This window comes from Electrona antarctica (assembly GCF_951216825.1).
Source record: "Electrona antarctica genome assembly, chromosome: 11".
Classification (NCBI taxonomy): Eukaryota; Metazoa; Chordata; class Actinopteri; order Myctophiformes; family Myctophidae; genus Electrona; species Electrona antarctica.
In genome coordinates, this window is record NC_136792.1 from 34,876,657 (window position 1) to 34,885,206 (window position 8,550).

General features: G+C 41.3%; 1 protein-coding gene across 1 annotated transcript in view; it reads right to left on the bottom strand.

Moving 5' to 3' along the window:
- The window catches only part of p2ry6 (pyrimidinergic receptor P2Y6), a 31,653-nt gene that overhangs the window by 22,774 nt on the left and 329 nt on the right, over positions 1-8,550 (bottom strand). The gene's annotated exons all lie outside the window — the stretch shown is intronic.

Below are 8,550 nucleotides of genomic sequence, written 5' to 3' on the forward strand. Positions count from 1 at the left end.
CATACGGTACAGACCTGGCAAAGCAAATGGAGACGCAGATACACTGTCCAGATGCCCCCTAGACATCAACAAATATGTCACTGAGTGTACACAGGAACTGCCCAGAGAAGCTGTCACTGCTACATGGGGAGGTTGCAGAGCAGGTGAGCAAGGAGATGTTGCCTGGATTGCTGCCCTGGCTCTAGCACAGAGTGCCCAGTCCGAACCAAGCAGCAGAGAGCCATTGACACCCATTGATCTTGCTGAACTGCAGAATGCCCAAAGAACAGATCCAGTAATTGGAGAGATTCTGAAAATGAAAGAGTCGAACAAACCACTGACTGACGACATGAAACGGAGTGTGAGGGGCACAGGCAGGAAGATTATGCACGAGTGGACAAGGCTACACATCGAAAATGGAGTGCTCTACCGGAAGACAGCCGAGAGACGACAGTTAGTCTTGCCCGCCAGCTTTAAACCCCTAGTCCTTAAACACTTGCACGATGATATGGGCCATGTCGGCACCGAAAGAGTCCTCAACTTGGCAAGGCAGAGATTTTATTGGCCGTATATGAGACGTGAGATTGAAACCTATGTCACTAGACAGTGCCAATGCATAAAGCAGAAAAAGCCAGTGACACACATACGAGCACCAATGGGTAGCATAACCACCAGCTCACCACTAGAGCTTGTATCCATTGACTATATGCACTTGGAGCCAAGTAGAGGAGGATACCAATACATTCTCGTTGTGGTAGACCACTTTACCAGATATGCACAGGCTTATCCGACCCGCAACAAGTCTGGGAAAACCGCGGCGGAGAAGATCTTTAATGATTACATTCCCAGGTATGGTTACATGTCAAAGTTACACCACGATCAGGGAAAGGAGTTCGAGAACGAGCTCTTCCGAACACTACAGCAAATGAGCACAGTGGGACACTCACGGACGACTCCCTACCACCCCCAGGGAAATCCGGCCGAACGGTTTAACCGTACGATACTCCAGATGCTGCGTACCCTGAGTGAGGAAAAAAAGGAACGTTGGAAAGATTACCTTCCCCAGATTGTACATGCGTACAATAGTACACGCCATGAAGCGACTGGTTACTCACCTTTCTTCTTGCTATTTGGTAGACACCCACGGTTGCCAATAGACTTGCTGTTCAGGATGGTTACCAGTGAAGAACCCCAGACCTCACGGGGCTATGCTGAGAAATGGGCAGAACGCATGACAGAAGCATACCGCATAGCATCAGAAAACAGCAAAAAGTCAAGTGCTCGAGGTAAAAAGTACTACGACCAACACACAAGAGGAGTAGTGCTGCAACCAGGTGATCGAGTGCTCGTACGCAACCTGAGTCAAAGAGGTGGTCCGGGAAAGTTAAGATCATATTGGGAAAACACCATCTATATTGTGACAGAACAGATCAATGACAATCCAGTCTACAAGGTGGTCAAAGAAACTGATAGAAACAAGTCACGTGTCCTGCATCGCAATTTGTTGCATCTTGTGAACGACCTACCTGTTGAACTGCCTGCCGAGGTGGAGAAATCAAAGGCTCAAATATACCTGCCAGAGAGACAGAACCACAACGCGACAGTGATTCAAGTTCTGATGATGATGGAAACACCTACTATGAGCTAAGATATAATCTGAGGAGTGGAAACAGAATGGATGCTGCACCCGCAGAACAGAGAGAAACAGAACAGGAACAGTATGGTGATAACCAGAACAATGAGTCTAACAGTGACATTGAAGAGGAGGAACATGTTGGAAATGGAGAGCCAAGGGTCAACCGCACACCTTCTACAGCGAGTGAAAGTGAAGCAGAAGAGCCTGTTCCAGAAGAGATACAAGAGAGACCCCGTCTGACCCCTGACACTAATGAGCACACACCCAGAAGGTCCATTAGAGATAGGAGGCCAGCACCCCGTTTCACTTACAATACTCTAGGTCAGCCTTCAGTTCAGGGACACCCATCAGTTAGTAGTGCACAAGTTTATGGGCCCCCACATATGTCACATTGGGGAATGCAAGTTTACCCTTTTACACATTACCCAGTCCCAACCCCTTATCCCATACCATCACCATATTGGCCATCCCCTTACCCCTGTCCAGTATTCCAGAACATGCCAACCTATACTTAGAGGTTAAGAATTTGCACTAAAAGTTTGTTATTTTGGGTGATATGAAGTATTTTTGAATGGTAAAATGTCAGGAGCCATTTTATTTTTTGTTGGGGAGTGTGTGACACTTACAAGTGTATGTGCACAATTGTTGTTTTGTTTTTATTTAATTTTATGTATTTGTATTGCGAGAGGCCAATTCCAGTTGTGTTTTGTGTTCAAACTCTACTAATAGTAGTTACTGAGTCACGCCACCAGGGGGAGATCACCCTATGGTGAGCATGGTTTTTGTGGTATATGGACCACGGAGGCTTCCGTTCTTCAGACAGATTTGCAGCCTGCTCTGATGAACGCAACATAAATCTCCTGTCTATATTTTCCCTGTACAACAGGTTAGTAAAGTGTGCAAAAGCATCATAACTTATATCAAAGGACTCATAAGCCTTTCTTCAGTTGTTTGGGCTAAGACTGATACAGAAATGTTATGTTTTGGTTTAGTTTGAGACTTGGGAAATGTACAAGTGAATGAATGACTGATTCCAAAATGGAGGCCTTGTTTATTGTCTGTAAAAAACGGAGCTCACTGACATGTGTTTTAATACCACAGTTTAGCATAGGGTTTGGTGTGATAATGTACAAATGTTTATTGAATGTTTTGTGATATTGTGTGTTTATAAAAAACGTTCTGTATGCAGTAAGACTGTGACTAAAAAAGTAAACAAACCAAAGGTTTAAACAGTATTACAGTATTGACTGAAAAAGTAAAGTACAGAGACTGGTTAAAGTAACAGTATGATAAATGTGAGTTTTGGAGCACATACAGTACAAATGTATTTTCTATACAGTATTTTGGTGAAATGTGACAACAGGAAAGACCAAATGTGTAAAGTTGTATTATTCTACAGTAACAGTTTATTGTGAATTGTGAAATATGAATGTGAATATGTGATTATTGAATGTGATATGAGTATGATGATTGCATTTAAAGAGAGAAAAGAGAAAGAATATGAAAATAAGATTCTGTGAATAAAGACAGATTTGCAGCCTGCTCTGATGAACGCAACATAAATCTCCTGTCTATATTTTCCCTGTACAACAGGACTTATCTTCTGCCATCAGGCCACTCAATCGTGAGGCCTGTAACACCTACTTGCGCTTTGCGGTTTCAGATTACATACATGTATACATAGAGGCATTACCTTTAATCCACCCGACACTGAAACATCTTTATTACGTCACCATCAAAAGCCAGTTATAATACCCTGGCATTGGTACATATGCTCATTACGTCACTCTCAGAATCTGAGTTTTCTCCATTGCTCTGTAAAGCAAATCATGCAGCTACGGCATACGCATCGAAGCACCGGACAAACAACTTTACTTGCGCGCTCTGCTTGTGCAAGTAATTATGTACTGGCCATATATGGAGCGTGTCTTGAGCGTACAGATCAACATATGGAATGTCAGAACAGGAAGGACGGGTGGTGAAGGATAACATATGGAATGTCAGAACAGGTCAGTCCATATGTAGAGTTGCTGGTCGGCTCCATATGTGCAGAATGCAGATGCAGATCCAGTCTTCTCCATGTATGGCTATCCAGGGTTAGATGAGGTAAGTGTCGTGATCTTCATATATAGAGATGGCCATATATGGTGGTGTGTCACGAGGTGTGATGTCATGAGGTCACGAGGTGTGACCATATGGAGGTGTGATGTCACGAGGAGTGACCATATATGGAGGCATGATGTCACGGTGATGTCACGAGGCGTGACCATATATGGAGGCGTGGGGTGACTAACTAACTGACGGATGGACGGACGGACGGACGGACGGACGGACGGACGGGAGATGCAGGTTTTCATAGTAAATGCGACCCACGGTCGCAAAATAAAAGCAATACAAAAGGCCAAATAATATACACACTAATCTAAATACATGCATACTACTAAATAATATGGCTAACTTTCTTTTAAATATAATTGACTAAATAGTTTGTTGCACACCTGCTATACTCATTCCCCCACTTCCTCCCCACTTCAGTGGTTGCCAATGTGAGCAGGTTCCTATCACTCACTCACAATGTGAGTTATCGCCTGCAGCTGTGCTTAATATTCAAAACATCTGCTATAGCCTGTCATAAGGTTTATATGTGCAATTTGTGCATCCTGCTAAACCAGTCACAACGCTGCCAGGAACACAACCACAGGCCAATCCTGGTGTTTTGGTTTGGTCTGGAAAACTGAACATCGAACAATCTAATAAAATTGAAAAACTATGTTCCAATGGATCCTGTGTTTCTCATTAGTCACAAGCACTTCTTAATACTTTGCATTGGTTAAATATTTATAAAACAACTACTTTCTCTCTCTAGGTCGTCCTCAGACGAGCCCTCCATCGTAGCTTCCAGTCATCTGGGTTCTCCATACATCTGGCCAGCTCGTTGGTGATTTGTGCTCCTGCATCGTTCTTGAGTACATCCTTATATTAATGTGGGACATCCTTGTGACCGGGGCCCGTGTGTTGGTTCCCATTTCCCACAGCTGGCAGCTGTTGGTGTCTTTGGCAGTGTCCTGCTAAAGACTTTCACTTTCACATAAAAGATAATAATAATACATTGTACAATAATACAAGTAAAAAGAATATACGATTTACAAGCTTGTAGTTTGTCTATTTTTGCTACTTTTGTGTGTGCCACTGTAGTATGACAAAGGTAACGAAAAAAATCATAAAAATGTAAAATATAGAGATATGAGGTTTCTGCCAGACAGCAACGACATGCTGAATGCCTACACTGTAATAAAAAATGAAACATGACACGACACACTGATCAATCATCAAGCGTGCGCTGGTCAAACACTAGTCATAAATACCAGCAGAGGACAGGCTGTCCACATCATCAGAAGACAGTGTAAATCAATCTGCTGCACCATAAATAGATAGCTACACTGTTGAAGGGCACACGCTGTGTACCTACTTCTTTAACCACGTAAACCCTGCTACTGTATTTATCTGACCAGAGTACCCAAGGGGTCTATGCTACATACAGTACCGCACATGTTTCACCCTTACAGGCAATCTGGGAACCCATACATTCAGTAAAAATATAAATGAGTTTGGGGGCAGCACCTCCTTTTTTGTGTAGTAACAGGAACTTGGTTTGGCCCCTCCCCTTTCATAGTCCACTTCTGCTTCTGTGTTTATTCCTACTACTAACAACAACACTAGTATGTTTAAGACAGTGGCGTTGACTTGAAAGATTAGCATTCAATTGGTTAGAAACTAACCCGTTTTAAAAATAGCTTTATATACCATTAAATTAGACTTCCATGACAGGCAATGTAAACAACATATTTGGCTGCAGCACTGCAGTCAAGACATGTATTGCACTCAGTGTTGTAGGCAGGTCTAGAGCCTGACTGATTTATCAGCCTGCCAACAAATATTGGCCACTTTCCATGTGATGTGTTACTAATGAATATACAGTAAGTTGTTGCTGTGATGCCTTGCATTATGCTCACTTTCTCTCAAAGTGTAAATGACTGGAGTATAAAGTGCCTAAGCCCTGTCATCACAGACATATTTCCATTCAAAAGTCTCACTGACGTTTAGTCTAAAGCGTCTTTGGGCACTGGAAAAGTGCTATATAAATTTGAGATATTATTATTATTATTAGGCTATTAAATTGTTCAATATATAAACTCTGTTCTAAAACAACAATAAATAGACATCATAAACTGGCACGGAAAAAGTATAAAAAACTATATCTAGAAGCCTACAAATCACAGACTTTATTAAAAATAACAAAATAAATATCATAAATGATATTAGCGATAGAGAATGCCAGGAACATAACATTAATAAATAGAAAGCCTGGAACATAGTTATTTTTAACCCATTCTGAGCGGGAACCCATTTTTGGGTTCTGTACAGTATGTACAGTATTCAAAAATGTTAAAAAAGATTGATGCTGCTATATAAATATTTGAAGTTTTTCAGAAAACTTAGGTCAGGATTTAGAGGCGTTTTCAGAATCGGCCTCAGGCCCAAATGGGTGTATTTCTGAATGGCAACATAAGCTTTCTGTGTGTCCCAGTGGGCACGGTTCTGACGTCAGACTTTTGTGTGTCCCATTTCATTCCAATCATCATGCTAAAAGACAATAGGCCCAGACATGTCAAGCTTAGGAGGAACTCTGAGTTGTGCTAAATATCTGATATTAATATAGGCCTATCACTGCATACCTTGTATATCAAATGTAATTATTATATCCATATTTCATAAAGAATTTTAAACTTGGTCGTATGACCATCCTGCTAAACCAGTCACAATGCTGCCAGGAACACAACCACAGGCTAATCCTGGTGTTTTGGTTTGGTCTGGAAAACTCGTTCATGAGAGCGTATAATGGAACAGACCCTTACCTTATATGTCCATTCAGTTTCATTTGAGTTATGGGTTTTCTTGAAATGAAAAGGTTTGAGAACCACTGGTCTAATTGTTGGTTTCAGCACTAGTTGCTAGTGAGTGTTAGTAGCTACTAGTTACATAGATAATAGTTAGTTGCTCATGCTCATTATGTTTGCTCATGTTTTTGCCACTTACATTGTTGAACACAGAGGAGCTCTGTGTAACATTCTCTGGAATCTCCACAGTCCAATCATTTTCCATGAATCTACAATACATTAACAATCAGGCCATGACCTGACCTCTCTGTGGTGACTTGTCACGGTTTGCAGCCGAGAGGGGGTTAATGAATATCACTGTAGTCAAAACACAGACAGTCCACTGGACTGGACGTTACCATAAGAGTATACTGCCTTTAAAAGGCCACACTGAGTGGTCATTTGTCTGGCACTGAGGGAGAAAGCATATCAGACTGGTTTATTCATGTCATTATTCTTAAGTCCATTTGGCTTGTCCACCATGGATGTTTTTAGTTAGTGCAATTTATTCCAGCCACTTAGCATTTGAACGACTCTCTCTCAATCTCTATCCCTCCTTCTCTACAAATGTCACAGGTTTTCAAAGTGAGGGCCGTGGCTCCCAGGGGGACATCCCTGTTGTTCAAAAATGTTTTCTTTCTTTGTCTGTCTGTCTGTCTGTCTGTCTTTTTCAAAGCTTGTGAGCTATTTTCCGGGGTGGGGGTAAAAGTCATTTCTCAATGGCTGTGGCTATAAGTTAGGGCACTAGCATGGAATCAGTCGGGTTCCAGATATTACTTTCAGTCAAGCAAAAAACTATGCAGGGATACCGACTCCGAGGCTATACAGTCAACCTCACATGCCTGGCTGAATGGAATCCTGACTAACAAAACATTGTTAACTATGCTAACCAGGGTGCCCGGTGTGCCACTGAAGCAAGCTCCAACCGGAGCGTTCACTGGATGAGGCAAAGTTTGTTACTCCTATAACTCATTCTAGAACAACTTGTCCTGGAGAAGCAAACATCCATAAAGCCTGATGAAATAATACTGCCAAACTATACTACGATACATAACTATAGTAATATCTTAATAACTCACTTATGTTGTTGCTATGATAATGGACGGTTTAGTTTTAGTATGACTGCATGAACTGCCTCTCAGAAATACTACAAACCATTAACCAAGTGATGACACAAAAAAGATCTATGGTGTGAAAATGCTTTCTATAGTTTCTTTCTTCACTGACCAAGGCCCTTTACAAGGGGATATGATTGCATTTTCTAGTCAATTAGCCTATGTAGGCCTGCATATGATACAGAACCACCTTTTCAAAGCATTTATTCAGGTAATTTATTTATTTGTGTATTTATTATTAAATTATGATATTGATTATTATTTTTATAACTGTTGTATAGCAATCACGCAGTTGCATTCACATAAACAGTGTTGGCAAGTTTCTCTCCAGAAACAATACATCATGAATGATCTTGTTGCCATGGTGTGGGATGGGAATGCAGGCTGGGACTCATTCAATTTGTTCACAATAACATACAGTACATATACACTATATACACCACAGGATGGCAAAGCGGAGAATTATGAATCTGATTGATATTATTATACAATACTCTTCTATGTAAACCGGTAGGCCTAGTGGCTACTACATAATAATGGGTTATCGTTATATTGGAAGGGAATAAAGAGGAATTCATAAAAATCCTCTTGTTGGTTTACAAACAACAACCACACCATGAACCAAAAGTGATTCAAGCCCACTGTAGGCTACTCGACGTGTCGGGTACATTAGTACATAAACAGAAATAACCTTCTTGACTACTAGACTTCCACTATTTGGCATAATGACAAACGCAACACGGTTCTGTGGAACCGATCAGTGCATTGGTTGTGGAATGTGTGCACATCACTGCTTTGTTGTTGTTGTCGTCGAATGATTTTATTCTACATAATAGCCGTTCTTAAAACAAATAAAAACAAAACCGAGAGGAGATACAACATA